Source organism: Typopeltis vanoorti, chromosome 15 (genome assembly GCF_054136105.1).
Source record: "Typopeltis vanoorti isolate ZY-2024b chromosome 15, IOZ_Tvanoo_1.0, whole genome shotgun sequence".
NCBI lineage: Eukaryota > Metazoa > Arthropoda > Arachnida > Uropygi > Thelyphonidae > Typopeltis > Typopeltis vanoorti.
Window position 1 is genome coordinate 113,377,024 of NC_143563.1, and position 25,465 is coordinate 113,402,488.

The 25,465-nt window shown below is 36.0% G+C and overlaps 1 long non-coding RNA gene across 3 annotated transcripts in view; it reads right to left on the reverse strand.

The window, feature by feature from the left end:
* The window catches only part of LOC150099084 (uncharacterized), a 187,523-nt gene extending 162,466 nt beyond the window's left edge, over nucleotides 1–25,057 (reverse strand). For 2 of the 3 annotated variants that reach the window (XR_016549504.1, XR_016549505.1), the window contains exon 1: nucleotides 24,930–25,057. This is a non-coding gene — a long non-coding RNA (uncharacterized LOC150099084). The remainder of the gene's footprint in view (nucleotides 1–24,929) is intronic. The other variant, XR_016549503.1, reaches the window with a different exon arrangement.
* Nucleotides 25,058–25,465: the final 408 nt, after the last annotated feature.

The following is a 25,465-nucleotide window of genomic DNA, read 5'->3' on the forward strand; positions in this document are numbered from 1 at the left end:
AGGTGGCCTGCAGTGAAAGGTTATTTTTACTAGGTCATCTATACGAGTCGGAGAAAATGATGCCAAGAGGGTGGTCTTACTTTTGGTGATGCTACGATACGTATGTAACAGGTGAAAACATAGGAGTACAGGCATTGCACTTAATAACCTTAAGCAGGGGCCAGAAAACTTGCCATTTCAGCAGTAGGCAGGTTTCTGCATTTTTCTTTCCAAGTTGGATTTTTATCAGATAGAGACTAAGTTGCGAATGTAACGTTTTGTGACTTATGCTGTTTATTTTATATATATATATATATATATATATATATATATATATATATATATATATATGCTGCATAAGAAACCTGCTGTGAAATGAATCCTACTAGTGATTACAAATTAAACGGTGAACGTCCAGGAAGGAAAATACACTGCTTGAAAAGAAGCCAATGGACGCCATAGTGATTTTAAATTTTCAATTTTCTTGGACTGCTTTGGCAAACTTAGATCCAAGTTGTGAATTGTGGTGATTTTATGTAGGGAGGAGGAACAAGAAGATTCTCTCAGTAAAAATTGAAACTTGATTCTTCTGCTCACCGATCCATACTTTTCCAACGGTATAACTAAAAGAATACTTTCAACCCTTCAGTTGGGAAAAGCATGAACAAACAGAATCATCTTGATTTCTTCAGATGATTCCATTTGTTACTTTCTTGCTATATCGACCTAACCTCAATCGTGTAATGACCAGCCTAACCATTTCGAAGTGTGTGGAAAATCGTTATCTTAAATTGTGTTGTCACAATCTGAAGTTTAATTTTTAAAATCAAATTAACTTTATTTTCGGCCCAATAGTTTTTAACTAATGAACACGCGACTTATCTATAGAGAGATTCTAATATACAATGCATGTGCTCTGTATCTTTTATGCAAATTCTTTACTGTTCACACTGTCTAGCGATACGTAAAACGAAATATCTGTGATTTTTTTTATTGTGGTATACGTGCGGTTTTATATATAATTCATTTGTTGCTATTGTAGTGCCAAAGGACATGAAACTGACAGTGAATGAATAAAAGTAATACAAAAAATAAAACGTTGATATGGCGTATTATGGTTTGAACTATCAAGATTCAGAAACTGACGTCTATAGTATAATTGGAAGGCGATCTGTTTAAGAAAATATCCTTCGTTTTGAGATAATGAATAGTAGAGAAACAATGTGTTACATCATTACCAACAGCAAATAATCGGCATCTCTTTTAGCTTAATATCCGAATTTCGAGACGAAATTCAGTTTATTCTGTTAATATCTTTCTGTTAGACTAGAAAATTCTTTAAGCATGGCATGAAATATCGGATATGATAAACTGAATGTGCTGTCCATGCTTTTAAGAAGCGTACTGTAATGTAAGAAAACAGTACATCTGCATTTATCATGCAGTTGTGGCTTGCTGTGAGAAATAACATCAAGTTATTTTAAATAACGCCAAGAAGGTTAGGGAAGTGGGTTTTTGTATACAGATATCTCTTGTCTTTTGGTTACGTTTTTTGATATTTGTTTTGTGATTGTATTATTTCTGATATGCAGCGTTAGAAAGATCTCAGAAACCTGCAGGGCATTCAGCAGGAGGTGAAGAACTCTTAAACATGACTCCCATGCAGGAAATGCTCACCTATCTATGCGTAGCAACAGGAAACACTCAATGTATCGTAGATGTAGGGGATATGGTAGTTGTGCTTTGTGCAATTAGGGAAGGAAGTGAGGTGGGAATGCAATTTATCTATTTTATATAGGAATTGTAGCCATTTGCTAAAAATGTGACAAAGATAGGCGAGTTCTTATGTGGCAAAAGCTGTGAAATGAAATCAAGTAGCTATGGCTGTATTACTGTTTTCAAGGATTACTCGGCTTAGAACAGAAAGTTAACGAACGATTCGAAAGAAGTCTGATTAAGGTATCGAGAAAGGGTAACAGTTATTCTACTGTGAAGCGTATTTTAAAATGTAGGCTGCTTGGGAGAACATCAGTGAATCTGCCATCATTAAGATAGACCACGTTTTGGAACACTTCCTTCTGTGAGCAATAGTAACAAAACATTTCCATAACTGCAAGTATTTCAAGATTCTTTAAATCTGATAGACTGACTGCAGCTAAACAACTGTTGATTTCCTATTTTTATCCAACATCAGAAGACACCAAGTTAAAACTTAGTTCTTTTGTCCGTTATGATTTGAACTGTTTCCGACTGTTAGTGCCCTGTGTACTGTGACAAGTTTTGTGATTTATAGATGCTATTTTAAAATGAAGCGAATTAAGCTTTGTTCTTGGTGTTGTTTAATACAGTGAGACATATGAATGCTAAATATTTCCTACCTTTTTAATCTTTAATTTGTTATACATTAATTAAAACATGTACAACTCAAACTAATAAAAGCTCTGTAAAACAACGACAAATATATTTGGAAATGACATTAAGTTATTTTAAAATGTTGTTACATAAACATTGAAGCAATATACTAAGAATCTGTATTTTATTTATAACCGTAATGTGCAAAAATAGAGGAGGGATACTCCTCCTCTAAAAAAGAAACAACTATGGAGGGAATTGAAGGAGAAAGGTGACCGGCAGGCACACGAACGGTATAAAGCGCAGGCAGAAGGGTAATGAGTGTGGTAAGAAAAGCAAAAAAGGATTACGAAAGAAAAATTGACCATGCAGGTTAAAGAGAATCCTAAACAGTTTTTTAGATATGTAGCAAGTAAAAGGAAAAATGTACATGGCAGAATGATTTTAAAGAATACCGATGGTTGGGAGGTAACTGAATCAGTTGATATAGTTGAGTTACTGAGTGAGCACTTTGCAAGAATATATCATCCAGGTGGTGACATTGCAGAAACGAATGTGCCAGTAGATTATACGGGAATTGTGGTGAATGAAGTGGAGGTGAGTAGGCTATTGCATAACCTCAATGTCAATACATCTGTGGGATTGGATGGTATACCAGCTCGTGTTGTACGAGAAGCGGCTAAAGAATTGTCAGTACCCTTGAATATAGTACCCATGAATATAGAAAATAGTTCCACTGCATAAAGGTGGTTCCAAGACTGCTGTTGTAAATTACCGACCGATTAGCATATCAGGAATCATTGTCAAGGTCTTAGAGAAATTAGTCAAGAAAAGAATACAGGATTGGATAGATGAAAATGGGATATTGTATGGGGCACAACATGGCTTTGTGAAGGGTAGATCATGCCTCAGTAACTTGCTCACGTTTTATAACACAGTGACGGCTGAACTGGAGAGGGGTAATGGGTTACAGTAATACTACTGGACCTTGCCAAGGCTTTTGATAGGATACCACATAGAACCCTAATCAGTAAACTGGAGCAGATGGGGATAGATATAGGGTTGGTGAGATGGATAGGAGGGTGGTTGAAGGAGAGATACCAGAGAGTGGTTTATTCAGGAGTGGAGTCTAAAAGACAGCTTTGTGACTAGTGGAGTGCTTTCTCCTTTGCATCATCATCACTTGTTTGCTGATGATGCAAAGTTGGGTAGAGCAATTATGAGTGCACAGGATGATTTGGACAGTTTGGAGGACTGGGCTAGGAAAAATGAATGTCAATTTAACGTACCAAAGTGTAAGGTTATGCACTTTGGGATGAAAAGAATAGCAGCAGTATATCGCATTGGTGGAACCGTACTCCAGGAGATTGATGAGGCCAGGGATTTGGGAGTGTTGGTGGATAGGGAATTGAAGTTTAGGGGGCACATTGCAAAAGTGGCTAAATCAGCTCATCAAATCACTTGGCTTCTGAAAAATACTTTAACAAGCAGAGACAAACAAGTGTTGTTCCTTGTATCGAGCCTTGATAAGACCCCATATGGACTACTGTGTCCAGTTATGGGTACCAGGGTTTTTTCGTGATGGGGAGGAAGTGGAGAGGATCCAGAGACGAGTGACCAAGATGAGAGCAGGTCTGTGGAATGAACCTTATGAGAATAGGTTGAAGATTTGTGGGTTGCAGAAATTGGTTGATAGGCGAAGGAGGGGGTGGTATGATTGAGACATTCAAATTACTGAAGGGTTTCTATAAGATTAATCCAGAAGATATTTTTGAAAATATGACTGGTGGTGGGAGGACTAGGCCATGAATGGAAGCTGGGCAAGAGCGTGGTTGACAAGGGTGTTAGAGCTAGGTTTTTTACTTGGAGAGTGGTGAATGAGTGGAATAAGCTGTCAGAGTCTGCTGTGGGTGTTATGACCGTGAATGAGTTAAAGGCGAGGCATGATAGATACTGTGTGAATGTCGAATAGTTGTTCTTGACATGATGTTAGGGCCTCCCTCGACGAGTCTGTCGACTCCTTGGAGTTGCCCGGAACAATAATAATAATACCTTTTGGTTGAAAACCATTGGTACAAATTCTTCTTACGCGTGAAGCGAATAATGTTTATAACGGCTTTTCAATATGGAAACCGAATGGTTCTTCTGGCCGATTTGCCCGCAAAGCAGGAAAACCAGCAGAACACATGAACAATTAGCATATGTAATACACTGACCTCTCAGCTATAGTTACTTCGACCGTAATTCGGAAACACGTTCCTATCCAGAAGTTCAGAGAACTTGAGGAAGCTGGAAACTAACTGCAGTTTAAAAGCAGCATTTTACTGACATTATTTTTAATACTTAGCAGTATTATGTTATCGTTACTCTGACTAAATATTATTTACATTCACATTATTGCTTTCGGCGTTGTCAGCCAACAGCTACTTTAAGTGCAGCCAATCTTCTGTTTTCCTCAGTTCTTGGGCCTTGCTTGTTTACATAGGAACATTGTTCTTTCCTTTATAGGATTTCCTCTATCTATATTCATACAATAGTGCTGAACTCATCAAAGAATGTTAACTTAAGAAACAACTATATTACAAATATGTTCGACAGCAGTGGCACAATGTCAACTCTGGAGGCATCCGCGAGAACACAGGTCCTTGAAACCTCCTTCATTTTTCTTCAGGCGAGAATAAACATTTTAGAAGTAAATACATTCCAGATTCGAAATGGATGGAACGATAGTATTTGTAAAGGTATTTACAGAAAATATTTCTTCGGATATTCTTCGCTATTTTCATATTATTTCAATTTTATTATTAATTGAATTTAACGCTTCGAATATGAGAGGTCAGAGTGAATTTGAATGAATATCTCTGTCGAATAAAAGCAGCGGGCCTATTTAACTCAGATGACGTTTCAAACTTTTGCCCACCTCGTTAGTGACTTGCTGCAGTACAGTCTTGTTTAAAGAGTCGCGACACTGACTTCTGATGCAAATAAACAAATCGGTAACGCTACAAGGATACTGAAACTACTCGAGCTTGCTCTGCTTTTGTTGCTCTTGTAGGCCCTGCTTCAGAGTATGCATATCAAGGTAATCCCTGAAAAAGTGGCCCAAATTCCTTTACTAAAAATATTTCATTTTCCTGTGCTTTTTTTTTTTTTAAATTTACCATGAATATTTAGTAGGGTTTATCGTATTACACGCGCAATCTCACTAAATATGCAGATAAACACTTAGACTAAGAACTCTTTCTGAATGACAGCATTGAGATAACGCAAGTAGAATATTCCACTTGCTATTTATATTATTTCAATTACTTGAAAGTGTTATGATAACCTCAGTTCTTTAGGTGTTAGTGATGTTGTTCAAAATACAAAACTGACTGAATTTTTCCATTTTTATTAGTGTTGTTTAGAGTTCAAAGTGCGATTTTGCGTTTTTCTTATAGAACAATTAAACCAGGTTAAAGTAATAAATCCACTAATGTCTTTTTATTCCCAAAGGAGAAAGCGGAATTATTGCACTTTTTCAATCTCTTAGTTCTCTTTCAACATCTGCATTATTCATCCTGTGCACATGACGTGAATCAAGAAAGAGACGTGAAGAACTAGACAACAGGGATTAGTGAGGGTAGTCTCGACAGTTTAATGTAAAGAAATATTGCTTGACCGAAACAATTTCATATAAATCTATAAAGCGAGTGGTTGTGCCAGAATATTTAATCGACTTAAAACCATCTTCATGAAATACTAGATTGCTATACAGACTGAATTTCTGCCGAATTCTGCAACGATTCTTTCAATATTTAATTCGAAAGCTGAAGACTTCTTTCCCCCTTAGGATTTGACAAAGTAAAATCGATCGGTCGGGCTTTAACTAGTAATAACAGGGAAAAGAGAAAAAAAACTTGGTTGTAATTATTAGAATAGGAATTGTGTATATTATTAGAACCGCTAAATGGTAAAACCTGCATTATTAAATTTAAATTGCTGTACATTTGTGTTTTTAGTAGAAGCAACTGATGTTTAGAAAACTGAATTTTAATTCTTAAGTGAAATATCCACTCGGTTTTACTTACAGCAACAGGTCTCTTATATACATCATCAAATTCATGTACCCTCAAAGGGTGTACAGGATATGATAGTACTACATGAAAAATTTACATCATTACTAACTTTCTATCTACAATTTTCCTCCAAATCAGTCTGTTACTTGTCAAGACTCCAATATTATCATTATCAGATCTTATATTGCTATCGTCTAAGGCACTTTGTACCGTAACAATGCACCTATATCTCGGTCTTCCTCTGGGTCGTTTTCCTGCCAACCTGGCAGAGAACTTGTTTTGCTAATCTTTCCTCGCCCATTCTGTTCAAGTGACGATACCACCTGAGATTAGCTCTGCTAACGCATTCCTGGATGCCGACAATGTCAAGTTCTTTCCTAATATCCTCGTTTTTAATACGATATTGCCATCGATGCCATCTGTTCGCGCCTCTAATCTTTCTCAGGACTCTCATATCTGCTGTCTCTAGTCTTTGGTCAAGTGTTTTACTTCTGACCCAGCTCTCAGATCCACGAGTTAAAACTGGTTTTTGAACACTGTCTTGTATACAGCTAATTTAGTGTTCCGACTAATTTCTCTCTTATTCCATATGAATTTATTCAATTGACTTCACACCATACCAGCTTGATTTTGTTGTCTATTTCCATATTTAATTTACCATCTTCAATAAAAATCGTGCCTAAGTAGCTGAAATGTTTTACTTATTCCACAGGTTCCCTGTTCACAACACAGTTGACATTTTCAACAATTCTACCTATTTTCATTGTCTTTGTCTTTTTAATGCTGATCTTCATACCATATCTATTACAACAGTTATTCAATTTAGTCAGGGAATCTTGCAGACTTGTAGCGGATTTATTTAGAAGTATAACATCGTCCGCATAAAGCAAAGAGCTGATATTAACATCTCCAATTTTGATATCATGTTTAATACAACTTTCCTTCATAATGTGATCCATCTAGATAATGAATAACAGAGGGGATAAAGTACATCATTGTCTCACACCAGATTTAATAATATACAACCTTCCTGTACTTTCTAACTGCTGACTTACAACTCAAATAAAGACTAAGTATTGCTTGATATAACACCCCACTGACACCATACAACTGCAGCGTTTTGAATATATTACTCTTATAAGTATAATATAAGCTTCTCTCTTGGCACCTTGTCATATGTCAATAATAACAGAGGGGATAAAGTACATCATTGTCTCACACCAGATTTAATAATATACAACCTTCCTGTACTTTCTAACTGCTGACTTACAACTCAAATAAAGACTAAGTATTGCTTGATATAACACCCCACTGACACTATACAACTGCAGCGTTTTGAATATATTACTCTTATAAGTATAATATAAGCTTCTCTCTTGGCACCTTGTCATATGCCTTTTCCATATCTACAAAACTTAAATCAGATCTTTGTTATATTCCCATGCTTTCTCGACTATTTGTCATAAAATGAAAATCTGATTCTGACAGCCTCTATTTTGCCTGAATCCAGCTTGTTCTTCACCAAGCTTTTCTTCCACAATTCTTCTCAACCCTTTCTCAAGTATACTTGCATAAATCTTACCAGGAACATTCAGTGGGGAAATACCTCTGTAATTCTCACATTCAGTTTTATTTTCATTTTTTATATATGGTACTATGAGAGCTCTATTCCAATCATTGGATATTCGTCCCTCTGTCCAGGCCTTCTGAACTATGCAGTGCAGCCACTGTAAGACTTTTATACCACCATACTAAAGCATTTCTGGTGGAATATCATTTACTCCTGCTGCCTTTCCACATATCAAGCATTTGATGGCTTTTTCCACTTAAAGTATGGACATGTATTCCTCACTGTATGCTTGTTGAGTGTTTTTTTTTTTACCATTGTGCTATCACTGCTTGTTTCATTTAGCAATTTTTCAAAGTAATTACTCCATACTTAAAGTATATATTTTTCTCCCGTTTTCACACCTTTATCATCTCTAACTCCTTTTACAGCAGGCACTCTTTCCTCCATTTCTAAGCTTCTTCAATAACCTCCAGAATATTTTGCCACCTTGACATTTATTTTCTATATTCTTGCCAAAGTCTTCTCGTGACTTCTGTTTAGCTTTCTTATATTTGTCTCTGTATTCTCTAAGAGCACAAGCTGACTTATTTGCCAGGAACTTTTGATATGCTTTCTTCTTTTCCTTCACTGCCTCTTTAACTTCCTGTGTCCACCATGGAGTTCTGATTTTTCTATCCTTGCAGACAACCTCATCACGTGCCTCTCTGGTTGAATCAATCAGAGTTTTCTTCGAGGCTTGCCACTGAATCTCCAAGGTTTGGTTCCTGTTCTCAAACTCTTTCATTTTTTCTTCAATAATATTTGTGTATTTTAGTGTATATGAGAGCTGCTGAACTTTTATTCTCTTTAAAACTTTCTTACATGTTATTCTTTTCAATATGAAATTCTATTTATCCTGCTCAAGACTAAATAGATTACTTTACCTTTACTCGTGGTAAAGGTAAAGTAATCTCTGATCACTTTCCTTAGTATCTCTCATAATGCAAAGCACATCTCCTTGCGGACATGTATGATGCTATGCATTAAGGGAAGGGCCACTACCCAGACCGGTTTCGATCTTTATTGAGGTCTCGTCAGTGGGAGCCAGACCCTGCGATGCCAAGGCTGAAGTAATGTAGAACTTATAAATTTTACCTATACAAGTTGCCACAAGGTGCTTTGACCTTAATCAGAACTTACTCCACCTGAACCACAAGTTGCCTCAGACGTGAAAATACTTCAGGCGCAAACACATACATCTAATAGAAGAACAGTAACGATCAGAATACTCCATCTATGACAGTGGTCTTGTAATATCACACTCTTAATACAGTATAAGCAAAGTGTGACTAAATTCTCAGGAGAAAACTTCTCAAACTAAGCACACATCGTTGGCTGAAAAATTCAACTAACGTAGTAATAGGTTCATGTTTTTGGCAGCCCGGCGTTAATTTTAAATGAACAACCATGATAAAATATTTTCCTATAATTCGTATTTAAATGCATCTCTGAACCAAAAAAAGAAATTAAGTCTCAGGAACAAAACTAATACCCAGCTTACTTACAAATAGAAATGTTTTTTTTTTTTTCTTTTCAGTAAACACTCAGATTTTGCTACTGTATGGTATTACACAAACGACACTTCACGCTACTAAACAGCCAGACCATACATCCCGAAGACTGGGAATTTATTGCCCTTAATTAGTTGGAGCCACAAACTAAGATGCTGAAGGTCCAAAGCACATAAAACTATACCACAAATTGAGGTGGTAATTAAATAACGATTAGATCAAGTTATTTTAAAATTTTCATGTAATTTAAATGCAACACTAAGATGATCATGCATTTATGACAACCATCACACTTTTCTGAATAGCAGAAACAGCATTTCATAGAAATATTCTCGTATAATTTTGAATTCAGAAAAATAAGGTTATTATGAAAATAAATGTCTCTAGGCAAATAGAATTCTCCTCTTTTATTTTTTTAAACAACCGGAGTCATCCACAAGAGTTTGTACTGCATTACTACTTGCCATTTAATGAACGTAATCCATAAGGTGTAGCTTGCTTGAGACTTCATACGTTTTCAGTTCTGTAGTTCCCTAATTTGTTAACTCGCCAATAACATCGAAGTGGCATACATTTACTTCTTTCTTCACGTGATATGGCTATAGTAAGCTCCGACAGAGGGAGCAGTTTGAAGTCACGAACGTCTCTTTGTTACTAACTGTCACTATCGCTATGGTGGAAGCCACGGAGAAATGGTGGAGAAAAGTAAGTATATTTTCTTTCTGGTAAGACATTTACCATCTGAACACTGATATGCAAATGAACTTCGCAGTTTAGTTTTTAATTAAGTTAGACAATTTATTTACTGAAAAATAACGAAGTTTTTTTTTTTTTTAATCTCAACTTTGAGGAAGAAATGCATAAATATGTGCGCGTGCGTGCAGCACTCTATGTGAAAGTAATGCTTTTTTTTTATCTTTCCGTACATTTTTAATTAAGTCCAATTCTAAGAACTGAGTGTCTAATACACGCTTGACTCTCCCAGTATGCACGAGTGGTTAAAAGAAAAAAGAAAAAAAAAACTAAAAATTAAAAATGTAAAATTAAAACCACATAGTATCGCAGAGTCTCTTATTTTACCAGCACATGTTGTGAAATAGTAAACATTTTGTTTGGCGACGAAGCAAAAAAGGAAATTATGAAAATTCCTCATTCGGACGATACAATAAAAAATTAAAAAATTAAAAATAAAAAAACGATATTGAGAAAACAGTTACCAATAAATTTTTCTCCAACAACATTTTGCTTTACAAATCGACGAGTCCACTGACATTAGCGGTAAAACTCATATACTAGGATTCGTTCGTTTCATTAATGAAACGAAATAGCGAATCAATTTCTATGCTGCAGAGAACTTACCGAACGTGCAACAGGACAAGATATTTTTGAATCTATTATGTCATGAAAATTTTCAAATTTCATGGGAGCTGTGTGTAGGAATTTGTACGGACGGTGCTCCATCAATAGTAGGCTCTATAAAAGGATTTGTTACCCTTGCAAAGAAAATAAATCCAAACATATCTACGCACTGCTTTTTGCACAGAGAATCCCGAGTTTCAAAAACATTACCGGCAACATTAAAACTTGTACTAGACCAAGTAGTAAATATGGTAAATTACATCAAGTCAAGACCAAGACCTTCAAAAGCACGCCTTTTTTTTTTTTTTTTTTTACAAAAAAAAAAACTTTGCATTTCTATAGAAGTACGAATATTTGCTTTTGCACACTGAAATAAGATGGTTATCCAGGAGTATAAAGTGCTATTCCGAATTTTAGAACTTAAGAATGACTTATCGGCTTTTTTTTTTTTTTTTTTTTTTTTTTTTTTCCAAATTGAAGGTACAGATGCTTTGGTAAAATGTCTTCAAAATGATATTTGGTGTGCTAAAATGGCATATTTAGTCGATATTTTTAATTACTTAAATAGCGTTAATACAAGTATCCAAGGGGGAAATGAAAATTTTTGACATCCACTGTCAGCTTTTCAGAAAAAAGTATCTCTTTAGAAAAACCACATATCAGAAAAAAAAAGACAGTAGATATGTTTCTTTAGCCCCATAATAAAAATGTCGAGGGAATTATCTCCGTTATAACAGAACATTTAACAGTATTGGAAGAAAAGATTTCGAGTTACTTTCCTTCCTTAAATGCACATAATTATGACTGAATATGAAATCCATTTGGGACAGTTAATACATCGAGTTGTGAATTTTCGTTACAAGAAGAAGAACATTAGTTATAGTACGCCCACAGATACGAGATCCTTCGACACTTCTGCGCATGTCAAAAGAAGGAGAATCCATTCCGATAATAGGGTAATCAAACCGTATTGTGGGATGAGTGTTTATTATTACATGTCGGAAAATTAACTTCTCTTTTATGATCATTGTAGTTTTTAAAGTGGTATTTTGCTTGTATAGCAGTTGGAAAATTTTACGTATAAGCACGTGATTTCAAGTGTTGGTGCCCAATTCGTACATCGCCTTATTTCTTTCTTCCCTTCAACATGAATTCACTCTTCTTGGCAGTCTGCCAACGACAGCTCTCGCTTATGTGGTCGGACTATACCTTGTGAACGGATCATACCCTAAAAATGAAATTCACTCAAATAACTCTTGGAGAATTTTGGATTTTTGTCCAAGTCGAATACCCAGCTCTTTCCACAAAGGCACTGAAAATTTTTTTACAGTTTTCAACATCATATTTATGTGAGCCAATATAAAAACTAAAAAGCGTGAAAGACTTGCTAATATGGACAAAGAGATAAGGATAGCTACTTCTCATATTAGACCTGATATCGCTGAAATCTGCAAACGCCAACAAGCTCAAGAATCGCATTAAAATAAGTTCCATTTTTATAAAAGGCAAATTCATGCATATTTTTATTGTTAGTTTTTTGACCCTAATGCTTTTGGTGTTCCCCAAATTTTTCTTATAATCAAAAGTGTTCCGTGACTTTGAAAAGGTTAAGAACCACTGATTAAGAGAGAACTGTAATGGTCGCTACTTAACAAAACCGAAGAGGCTTGATCTCGAAATCACCTAGTTTTCGTTCTAGTAATGTGTTAAATAATAGAGAGAGATTGAGAGAGCATAATAAAATAGAATGTGGGAATTAAGATAAGTTTCGAATAAAATCGCTTATCATAAATTTTATTCCAAGAAAGATGTAGAGCAGCATAGAAATGTCACCAAGTTAAATTGAAGGAAAGACAGGAAGAAGCTATACAGAATTTCTTAAGACAAGATTTCATCTGTAGTAAAAAATTAACTAATAAAAAAAATGAGATACCTGAGAAATCAGTAGAATACTGCAAGAGTATAAAGTTTTATCGTTCTTGAAAAAAAAGAAGGTATGATAGCGTGAAAGGACGAAAAGCTCTTTCTATTGTGACGTTAATCGGCTAAGCGATGGTCTCAAAACGAACCACAGTGGTTATAGTTAGGATACAGCACGTGTGATACATTATTTTAAAAAAATAAGTTGGACTCGGTTGCAGTTTATCTTTCGGAGGATCCGTTTTTTCCTAAAAAAACATAAATCTGACTTGAAAAACGTTGACGCAGCAATACGTTTACATATGTGCATTTTATGTTAAGTACTAGACGAGTTGGTTGATGGAGGGCAGTATATCCGCTCTCCTGCCAAACAGCTCTAAATTTGAGTCCTACTGTGAGCATGAATTTTGGGAATCTTTAGGTGGCATTTGATTTCTCCGTCTCTCTCTCTCTTGGCCAAACATGGAAGAAGTTCAGTGCACAAAATCTCTAGAGTAGGATTCTCAATGATTAAATCAATGATCAGCCCGTTCATGGTATTAATGGTGGTTTCTGAGCTTTCATGGGCGGGACTGTCATTAAAAAAAAAAAAAAATAATAAATAAAAAAGTAGGAATTCAGTAATTCGCACAGTTCATGCCTGTCACCTCAGCCAGATCTCTGTTTCCTAGTGGAAGGTAGAAATAATAATAATATACGAGTCGTATATAGCAATTAAAATTAAAGTACTATAGAAACAAACTGATACCAGATATTAGAATTAAAACCGTAGGTCTTCCTTAAATAATACGAAGTCTGACATATGTAGACACTTTCAATATGATGGTTTGTTTTATGTTAACAAAATTAACAGAGAATTTTTATTTATATTTGGAAAATAGAAATACTTTAAACTTATAAAATGTTAAATCTTCAGACCAGTGTTATTTTAAAATAGTTTCGTTTACTAATATTCTAAGAGACGCTGCTTTGGATAAGTTCCTGAGTTTGGAAAACGCAAAATTCAAAAAAATTTAAACTTGGAAAAATAAACATTAGCTCATGTGCGAAAAACAATGAAGTATATACATAACTTGCTTTTATATTATTATTTTATTATTATTATTATTATTTATAATTTGTTGTAATTTGTTTTTCTTCGTGGAAGGCATAAATGTGAAACGCAGATACAGTAATGGAAAGGAATTTATTACAGTAATATTTGAGCTTAGAAGTTTTTCTATCATGGGGAGCCTTCTCCCCCCCCCCCGGCACTGCAGGTCTTTCAACTATGCTACTCAATGGCCAAGCTAGAACTTTTGTTGGCCGGGGCAGTTCCTGAGTTTGCCGCCCCTCTCAATACAACAATACTACAAAAAGTCAAAACGACGTATAGGGAAATAAATTAAAACACTATGTTTATGTTTATTTTAGTTGTAAGTATAGTTGTTAAAAACTAATTATTAATTAAGTAATAAAAATTACTAAGTTAACATAAATAAAAGAATCGTCGAAAAATGAAATTGTGTCTCACGTGAAAAATGCCGCCCGGAACGGACTCCCCCCCCACACACACACACTACGTCGCTGATGCTACTAGTAGTGTTTCTGTCTCGAGAATTCTCTGGAAAGTTTCGGATCCTTCTTGTCTCGAGTTCAGGATAAAACAACTCGACACGTTTCATCTGTGTCCAGGCGAAATAGCTGCGAGAAAGCAACTGGCGGAGACAAAGAGACACTGTAATAGGATGCCATGCTGAAGGCATATCTGTTCGGATATTTGTTGACAAATAGGGCCATCTTAGGTCAACAGTCATTGTTACCATACTGAAACGGAAGCGCAGGGAGACAAACTCTTACTCGGAGTGGATGATTCACCACACTCACTGAACGTGGCCACTGGTTAACCACCAATTAAAATAAATTTTAATCAATCCTCGAAGCTACACCGCTATAGATATCCAACCTTCTGTTGGTGGGATGGATTATCGTAATTAAGTGTGTGTGTATATATATATATATGTTAAAGATACCGAGCAATTTTATAAGCTAGGTTTTAATCCTTTTTCCCAAGTAAGTCAAGTTTGCGCCTGCACGTAGTGCAAGTCTAAGGCAACTCGTGGTAAAGGTGGAGTCAGCTCCGATCACTTTCCTTAGTATTTTCCCCTAATACAAAGCACATACTAAGGAAATTGATCGGAGCATATTCCACCTTTACCACGAGTTGCCTTAGACCTGCACTACGTGCAGGCGCAAACTTGACTTACTTGTCTGTTTGCTTACTTGGGAAAAAGGATTAAAACCTAGCTTATAAAATTGCTTGGTATCTTTAACGTATAATAAATCCAAGGTAAATATATGTATATATGTAGAAAGTTTATTTACCTTGGGTTTATTATACGTTAAAGACAACAAGAAATTTTATCCTTGGTTTTAATCCTTTTCCCAAGGAAGCAAAACAATGTTCTGAGCGTGAAATATATTCACGTCTGAGGAAGTTGTATATAGAAGCTAATGACTTCATATCACTTGCCTTAGTATATCCCATAATGCAAAGCACATCCAGACGTGTGTAATGCTATGCATAATGCGAAGGCCATTACCCAGACTGGTTTCACTATATAAGTGAAGGGAAGTCTTCAAAAACTCAGGCGATCCCCCAGATCACTCTAAACTCAGCAAATGCGAGCGATCCGAAGGATCATTTTACTCAGCGGTGATTTCTCTGTGACAGGCCTACCCTGCCACGGATAGGAACCCTCAGCAGTGGCTCTGACCAATGGTAGGTTCACCTCCACCACAGAGAAGAGCCATAATCTCAGCGGTGGCCCAACTCAGAGACAGGCAAAACCTAATCCCCAAGCAGAGCCGATCATATGTCAGGAAAAGGGGACCCCTTCTGCGCATCAGTGGGAGCCAGATCCGGGAGAGATAGCAAGGTTGAAGTAATGCAGAAGTCATATATATATATATATATATATATATATATCATATAAAAGTAGCTAAAAGGTGCTCTACCTTATTAATAAAAATCTCTGGATAAGAGAAAGATCTGGAAAGTTTTTACCTTGGGTTTATTATATGTTAAAGATACTAAATACTTGCTTTTAATTCTTTTCCGAAGGAAGCAAAACAATGTTTTGCGCGTGAAATATATTCACGTCTGTACTTGTATATAGAGGCCAATGACCATATCACTTGACTTAGTATGTATCCCATAATGCAAAGCAACCCCCCCACCCCTTTTTTCGGACATGTGTAATGATATGGAACGATATGGAATGATATGGAAAGGACACTACCCAGACTGGTTTCGACCTTTATTGAGGTCTCATCGGAGTGAAACCAGACCTGGGAGAGATACCAAGGTTGAAGTAATGCAGAAGTCATATGTATCTCGTATACAAGTAGCCAAAAGGTGCTCGTAGTGGCCCTTCCCATTATGCACTTTCCCAACTGTATATGGGATTGTCGCATATACAAACTCATTCTCTGGGTTGCATTTTGAAATCGTATCCGTTTCTTGCAATCGATTACTTTTGAAAGAGATAGTGTATAAAAACATCTTGCTAACAAAAAGACAGAATTCATGTCTCGAGATATGGATGAAACAGTTTTGTGTATTCGGGAAAACGAGAATTTCATACTGCAAAATAAGATAAAATAGATAACACCATCAATATATTATTGTGTTTTGATTTCTTAACCATTCTTAGCATGCTGTTCTGTTATTAAAAATGATCCGATATTTAAAAATTGCTCATCCAAAAACGTTTTAAAGATTAAAAACATACACTATGTTGCCAAAAGTCTCTGGACAGCAACTGTTTGTATTTCCCGTTGCTACAGTGTTGCTGTCAATCCGAGGTCGGGCCTCCTTTCCCTGCTGTTAGAGCCAATTACCCTTTGGGATAGGCTCTCCACGAAGTTGTTTGCATTATTCAAGACAATGCCGAGCATTGGTGTAATGGGGACTTGTGAGCCGCAGCACGACCATCAAACCCAATGGTAAACACCTCCTGGTAAATATTTCTGTTACTGGCATCCATTCCAGAGCTCAAGCGGAAGGCGTTTGCGATGCTTGCTAAGGCTAACTGACAATTTGCTGTGACAACAAGCTTCAGAGTTTGCCAGTCCCGATTTGTCAGTTTCTTTGGCCTACCAGTTCAGTTCCTGGAGGGGTTTGGTGGTTCCATCACGTTTCCTCTCCACGATAACCTCGCTGACGGTAGATCGGGACACGTGCATCTCACGGACCGAATGATCGAACTTGTGGACTCCGACTGTCATACCACGTTCGAATGGACTGAACTCTTTTCGTCCACTCATCTAAAGGCAAAAAATGTGTACACTACTAATGCCCACGTGCCTATGCTTGTATAACGTTGCCGACGTATATTTGCGTTATACGGGCGAGGCAACGTAGAGCTGTGGGCTGTCCAGATGCTTTTGGCAAGAGACATGTTTTTCTGATAAGTTTACATTTTTTTCTAATTTTCCCTAAAATATTCTGAATTTCAAGTGAATGGATCGTTATGTCTGAAAATAAAGTGTCATGAAGGCCATCTGGATAAGGAACTCAAGCCATCTTACAAAAAAAAATAAAAAAATTCAGGAACATATCAGTATATCACCATGATTGCATGTTTTCCATCACCCAATGGTTGGTGCAGTAGCAATGCTACTTTCTTTACTAAGGAAATATTAGAGAAGAAGGTGGTTTCTTGTTGCTTTCCTTGTCCAGTATCCTATATCTGTAGATGAAGGAAGAAAAAGCTCGCTTCTTTCCGGGAGAAACCCTCCGCCCCCGTATGAAACTGGCTAACTTACCTTTGACTGAAAAATCCCTCATAAAGGTTACTTTCATCAGAGACGGGATTTGAAGTTAAGTTATTCCAGCCAAAGGGCTCCGTCGAAACCAACTGAGCTATGGAGGTTCAATTACCATGATTAACACTTTCATTGCCAAGCTGAAAATTGGAATTTCGTGTGGTGGGCAAATTTTTTTTAAATTTTTTTTATTTAGTTAGCGACGTCCACGCAATAACGCGTGATCGACCGTTTGGTGAGAGCTCGCATCGCTTGATCGCGCGATATCGTTCATTGCCAAGCTGAAAATTGGAATTTCGTGTGGTGGCCAAATTTTTTTTATTCTTTTATTTAGTTAGCGACGTCCACGCGATAACGCGTGATCGGTCGTTTGGTGAGGACTCACATCGCGCGATATCGCGTGATTGGCAATCAACGTGTTAAGGAACACAAATTGTTTTATCAGTTTGCACTCACACCACATCTACAATTGCCTTTGTGCTAATAAGCATACTCGAATTACTGCAGGTTTAGATGTTAACAATAGAAAAAATAATTCTTAATAGTTTTACTAAGATAATAAGCCGAAAGGCTATTTTACCGGCGAATTTGTTAATTGAAAGGGGATGGTAAATCCCGTTCTATTTTATAGCCGGGTCCGAAACTCGGATCGAAATCCATAGAGTTTCATGCCGAAAAAACTATCGGCAGGCCCAAGTGTAAATGATCACTTGGGTAGTACAACACCAGGGCAACTCCATGCAAAGGTGGAGCAAGCTCCGTCACAAACTTTAATATTCTCTCATAATGTAAAACCCAGCTCCTAAGAGATGTATATATATTGTTTTACATTATGAGAAGAGGTCACTACCCAGAACGGTTTCAACCTTTTTTGAAACCGGTCTGGGTAGTTTTTTAGCCTGCCGATAGTTTTTTCGGCATGAAACTCTATGGATTTCGATCAGAGTTTCGGACCCGGCTATAAAATAGAACGGGATTTACCATCCCCCTTTCAATTAACTTAATAGTTTTTGTTTTTTTTTTCAAGTTAAATAACTAATAAATATATGCATACCTTGGAAGTATTGTATGGTTCAATATCATATTTAGTATTTGTTGACCTAGTGGCGTAACAATAGTTTTGTTACCGGAGCTATCAATAAGCTCTTGTTAGGCTTTTTGAACATTTTCCTGTTCCCTTAACAATCCTCAAAAGCCTGAAACGGGGAGTTTTGTAAATTGTTGTTACACCACTGGTGCAACCTTTCGTAGAATTCTGCACTATAAACTGATAATATTTTAAATAAGACATTGCTTTTTTTTAAATTATTTTCAGCTACATCAAGACCACAAACAAACTTCGTTGAGAAAATGTTTGGTAATTAACTCCCTGAGGAACAAGGGCCATTGCAAATCAGTGGAAGTTAGGATGCACTCCTTTTATGGATGTCAGTGGGTTCAGTTTCTGTCAAATGAATATTTCTACCTTCATTAGTCAATAAAGTAACCATATGACTGCTAAAATAGAGGATAGAACTCTAAAGCATAATTTAGCTATCAGAAATACTGGTCACTATAATTTTTAAAGCAGGTGAGGAAAAAAAGTATTCATTTTTTTTCTCCCATCCCATTTCAAATTAATTTCTCCAAGTCTATATATAAATTTGTGAGGATTTCAATAAAAATGTAAGATACTTTTAGTTTAAATATTACACCAAGAGAATGAAAACAGTCATGTTTCATCTAATAAGCATACATTTCACTGGCTTTCTTCTAACAGCATCATTTGGATTACTGAGAAAGGAAAAAATGGAAAAAATTAAAAACAAAGTTTTTTTTTCACTCAAATTACAATTTGGAACTTTCAGAAAGAAAAGTAATTAATACACATCGCGCATGTGACTCATTCTTTCGAACAACTCGTAGATGGTTTAAGTTGTTGTCTGTCAGCTGTGGCTGCAAGACCTTCGGTTGTCCAAGCAAATAGCATCTTCACTTTCTAACCAATATACTATAGTTTGAAAACCTACCATGGACACTGATCTTTAGGTGATCGAAGAATCTCACAGCTTAGTCTGGCACCATAACTGTGCATACTGGAGGATAATTCGTCTTTAGAGACACTGTCTCTAAAGGAGAATTAATACAACTTTTCATGAGTAGATGCGCATTAAAACTTCAAAATGAGTGTCTGGTATCTATTCAGGAGAATGTCTTCATTGAGACAGAAAATAAAAGATTTGACAATGAAACCGTGAAATAATCCGTTTCATAGTTATCTGTGAAGAAATGCAAAGTGGATCCTGACATATTTCTGCAGTTGTAAGCTACGTTGCTGAGATATTCACTCCAATATTCCATAACTCCCTAAAATTCTTGTACATAAAACAAGTTTGGGGAAATAAGGAAAAGATGCAATACTACATTCAATCAAACAAATATTATTACAGAAAACAGAGGCATAATAAGAACTGGCTTACTACTGAGAGTAGACCTGTGGAACCAAAAGAGAAAACAAAAGCCTTCCCCTCAGAGCACCTAAATTACTAAAAATCAGCAAACAGTTAAAAAATCAAATTACTTCTAAATGTAGAGAAGCAAAATCAAATTTATAAACCAAAAAAAATAAATAAATAAATATATCTCAGAACTCAACTATCCATTATGATACAAAATTAGTTTATTGCACAATAAAATAACTCAAAAAACATAAACCTATACCGGTAAAAATGAAAAATAAGAGGCAAACTCACCGAAGAAATTTAAAAAAAAATTCTGATAAATTGGACGAACCATTTTAAATAAATTTTTACAAAAGTTAATAAAAATTATGAAAAATACTTGAGCAAAAATGAAGACCACAAAAATATTAAAAATGGAAATAGATGCTGCGATCTGACAAATGAAAACATATTAATGAACTACACTGGTTTCCATAAATTAAGGAATAAAGAGAAAATCGCGAGAATTCGCAGCGGGGACATATGTAAGTCAAGTACATTATGTAAAAAGTCACGCTGAATCTGGTTATTTTTATATAAATGAGTGGCGCTATCAGTGATATATGCAAATGAGCCACGGAATAAAAACAGACGTTTTTATGATTTTCCATTTTTTTTCTGGAGTGAGAAGAAGTCATTTTTTGATGGCGCAATTCTTTGATAGACGTCATTTAACCGATGAATTCAGGTGGTGAGCTATCATAAGATTAGAAGCCGGCCAACATCAGGAGACGGAAGTAGCCAGTTAGTTGCATGTGAGTCGTACCGTGGTTCACAGGCTGGAACGAATTCAAACAATCAAAAATAGCATCTCCTGAGTACAATGAAGGAAAGCCACGAGCCACAACCGTAGTGACCGACATCGATTATCTGCTCGCCGAAACAGACGTACTATCCCGAATCAGCTACGATCTGACCTCGTGATGGCTATAGAAACATAGATATCTGTTTTCTTTAAGCGCAGAAGGCTTCACGATGGTGGTCTGTATGATAAATGACCGGTAGTCTGAATGCCTCTGTCCCACGCCACAGGAGAGAAGTTTAGAAATTGACCAGGCTTCATGTCAGGTAGACCCAAGACCAATAGGGGTGCGTATTGTTTACATGCGAATGTCAATTTGCTCTAAAAAGCGATATCAGGCGTGCTCTGAACTGGAGAGAACCAGAGATACATCATCTTTTCCCTAATATCCGTGATAGGAACACTTATGGTGGAGGTAGTGTGATGGTTTGGGGGAAGAACACGTTGGGTGGACGCGCAGACTTGTATGTGCTTTCTAACGGAACATAAATGCTGCAACTTATAGAGAGGACGAGGTCCTGGACCCCTATTTTCGTCTGTATGCAGGGTGCGATAGGGAAAACATTTATCCTACAAGATGATAATGCCCGTCCTCATCGAGGGAAGCTTGTGGACCAGTATCTTCAAGAACAGACTATTGTACATACTGACTGACCAGCCAGGTCTTCTGACCTTAATCCTATTGAAAATATTGATCCACATGGAACAATCTCTTCAATAAGAATATGGGCAGACGTGTTGCCTCCCCCTCCTCAAAATCCTGAGGGACTTAGGATAGTTGTGCAGGAGCAATGGCTGTTATTACCAATTGAGTTCCTGGCCACCATCATAAACAGTATAAAACATCGCTGTGAGAGATAACCACTTCCTAAATGAGGCATTTTGACTTCTTTTTGACCTCTTGTTTTGGGCCCGTATTCATGTACCCGTTTGTTACTGAATTAGGGTGTTTATTTAATATTTTGCGGGTGTTTCTTTCATATCACTGCTTTTCACCAAATTTCATAAAAAAAAAAATCATACAGCTTTTGAGTTACTGATTTTTCTTGGTTCCTTAATTTATGGAAACCAGTATAGGTTTCCATAAATTAAGGAACATAAGGTTTCCATAAATTAAGGAATGTCAGAATTTCCATAAATTCTGACAGATTTCTGGAGGTATGGAAGAGAAACAGCAAAGCATTATTTAGTGTAGTTATTGAACCAAGACCCAGGTTTTGGAAAAAAATATCTAACTGAAATTGGAAAGAACAATCCTCATGCTTTAAAAAAAAAAATAAGAAAGGCTGTAAAAAAAAGCATTCATACCCATTTTTCACACTGAATTTTTAAGAAAATCCACTGTGACGAAATCGGTTCGCTACAAAAAAAATGTGACATAAAACGTTTTTATGTCACATTTTTTTGTCTTACCAGCTTACCAGCCCGGAACTCTGGGGGTTGGGCGTCGTAGGCGCCAGGGGAGGGGAAGAGTCCCCCTAGTATATATATGCACACTCTCCCAAGACGGGCGGGGTCACCATGGGGAAGTAGACCCAATTCTTCCGCAATGAGAGACGCGTTCACTCTGTAGTGCAGTGGTCGCCAAAGTGGTCGATGTCAACTTCCAGGGGTCGATATAACATTGTTAGGGGTCGATTCGGGCTCAGGGGTCGATTGGGAGTCCATAGAAAAATATAAGCCATCTTTGTGCCGGTAATATTTAATTCGGTTAACTTGGATTACCTCCATCCTGAATGACAACGCAATTAAGAGTGAATCGTGGGGACAGTGACATGAATAGGACCTGTAAGATGGAGCGAGGTCATGAAAATAGTTATGGAGACCAATCAAGTGGGCTAGAATGACGTATTTACCAATAAACGGATGTTCGTGGTTCCCGCGCGGCGGGAGCGAGATTGAATACGTGTAAGTATAAGTAAATAAGAACCGCGCACGTGTTGATTCCAGTCTCATTTTTGCGCATCGACATACAAGTGAGCGTTAATGTTCTAAAATTCATCAACATACATATTATAATCCAATCGTTATCCATTCACGAACTAAACAACTTCTCTATGTTGAAGAGTTCAGCGGGGCTGGTAGTAATACCAGTGGTTTATTAATATCACTAGTAATACCAGTGATATTACTAGTAATAGTAGTAGTAAAAGTAATGTAATAATATATACTGTATTATACATACAATAAACACTGTAATAACTATAAAATAAACAATCTAAAAACTCACATAAACGTCTTTTTTGCTTGTCCTATTATAATTACGTAATAGTAAAATAGAGGGGGTCGATAAAAAGTCAACAAACTCTTGAAGGGGTCGACGGTCAAAGAAGTTTGGCGACCCGTGCTGTAGTGGGTTAAAAATACAGACTGATCATCATCATCATACTTGGTTATGTGTAAGCGTAATAATATGTTTGGAGGAAGTATCATTTTCAATACTAGCAATAAATTGTTTTTTTATTTATTTATATATTTATACATATAACAGTTTTAATGAAAATTCTGTCGGCCAATTCAAACGGCCATCAGAGCTAACAACTGATTTACATTGAATTTGTGTCGCGTAAGATTAATTAGGTTTAGTATCAATGCTACAAAGTAAATTCTTGTATTTTATCCCAATCCAGATTTTTGCATTATTCATTGCCAGTTACTTTACTTAACTATCCAAAATGAGTATAAAATTTTTCTGAAACTAGGTTTCATTTTGCTCCTGATTTTAAAATATTAACAAAAGCTTTTTAAGTAACGGAGCTACCCGCTTTCAAACCAGAGCCTGTTAAATGACTACTATAAGATTTTCATTTATATTAAGGGAGATTGATTAAAAGACACACACCTGACTGTATATTTTTAGAAGACAGATATGACCAAATATTCGAGTCAAAATTTAACTGAGCCGAATAAATACGGTAAGAAAAAGGTGTTTTCAATACCTTTTTCTTAGCGTAATATATTTAAGTTAAATATATATCTTCAGTAGTCGAAAATGAAATATAAATAAACCGAAAGACAAGAAAAAATATGAATAAAAAATTATGAATTAAAAATATTAAAAGTCAAAATTTGTTGAAAATTAAAAATATAAAGTCCAAAGACGAACAAAAACTAGTAAAGTATATACAGAACCGGCAGCAACAGAAAGGAAGCAGCCAATTTGCTTCCTTTCGAGTGTTTCCCGTTTCCCAATCGTTCCCTCCTCTCTCTCTCTCTCTAGCATAAACGTATTAGAAATATCGCCACCTCAACATCCAAGAAAAATTTGGTTTTCTCTTTCACTGAGGGCGTCAATTTACCTCTCGACAGCTATTAACGCTGTACTAATCACAAATCTCTCCAACGTTAACATTGATTCAAATCTAGTGTTAAGAAGTTTGTTCTTTCTACCAACCTTTCTACTTATCCCTGGTATTAATGTACCATAGGTTGAATAACCTCTCATTTTTGGGATTAATGTAAATTAAAAAAAAAAATGTTAGTGAATTTGAAATTGTTTTCATATTCATGAAATGTTACTTGATACAGATTAAGGTTTTCTACAGATGTGATAATATGGCGTTCGTTCTAAAACGCCTATTTTGAAATAAAAACACAAATTGTCTTTTATATTACACAATAAATAAAACAGCATAAGCCAGCGATTTCATCTGTCACAATGAAACTTCATCGAGGAACGCGTATGACACAATTCAGAGAAGAAAACAAAAACGAACAAAAGTTATGTTTCCAAGTTTCTCACACCATTTCAAATTGCACTAAAATCTCAAGGATAAAAACAGTAACTTCTGGACTGCAAAAATTTACCAAAAATACACAGTCATTTCTCTAACTTCACGCATAATACTGTGAGACAGAATAATAATAAAAAAAAATCCTTGTTGCTATTGGCACTCTCCAGTCAAATCCTCCAATTAAAATATCCAACTTACATTACGTGTATCATTACGTATTTAACACTGGTTACCGCAATTAGGACTGGAGTAGGCTTAGTAAGGTCACGATTTCTGTTTACATAAAATGAAGCTGGGTTTAAAGAAAAGAACTCACCAGGATTAACGAAGTTACTTCCTGGAACACAATAGAACACGAATATTTCTGATATCAGTTCTGAATAACACATCAACCTTTAAAATTAAAATTATACTGCAACTTTTAGAAGAAGCACTAAAACACCAACTTTACCAAAACAACAACGATAACAATAATAACGAGAATTCAGCAGCGCTACCTGGAATTTTAATTACCATTTACTGAAACGTGGACTGAAGAAACGTGAGTTTCTTTAGTCCTTTTCTGTGAACTCTACTGAGGATAAAAAAAAAAAAAATAAATAAAGTGCTTATTTAAATGTGATATAAAATTTACTTGTTATAAATATACCAAAAACTTAAGGGAGAAAATTTTGAAAGTATATCCCAAATTCAAAAGTTAAAACTGGCTGTTTCACTTTATAGCAAATAGCTATTCCATTTTTATCCAGGGATATCATTAAGGCATAGTCGAATTCCCCGTCCCCTTGCCCTTCTGGAGAAAGATTTCACATATTTGTTAAGAAAGAAATATTCATTTAGAGAAGGCACGTT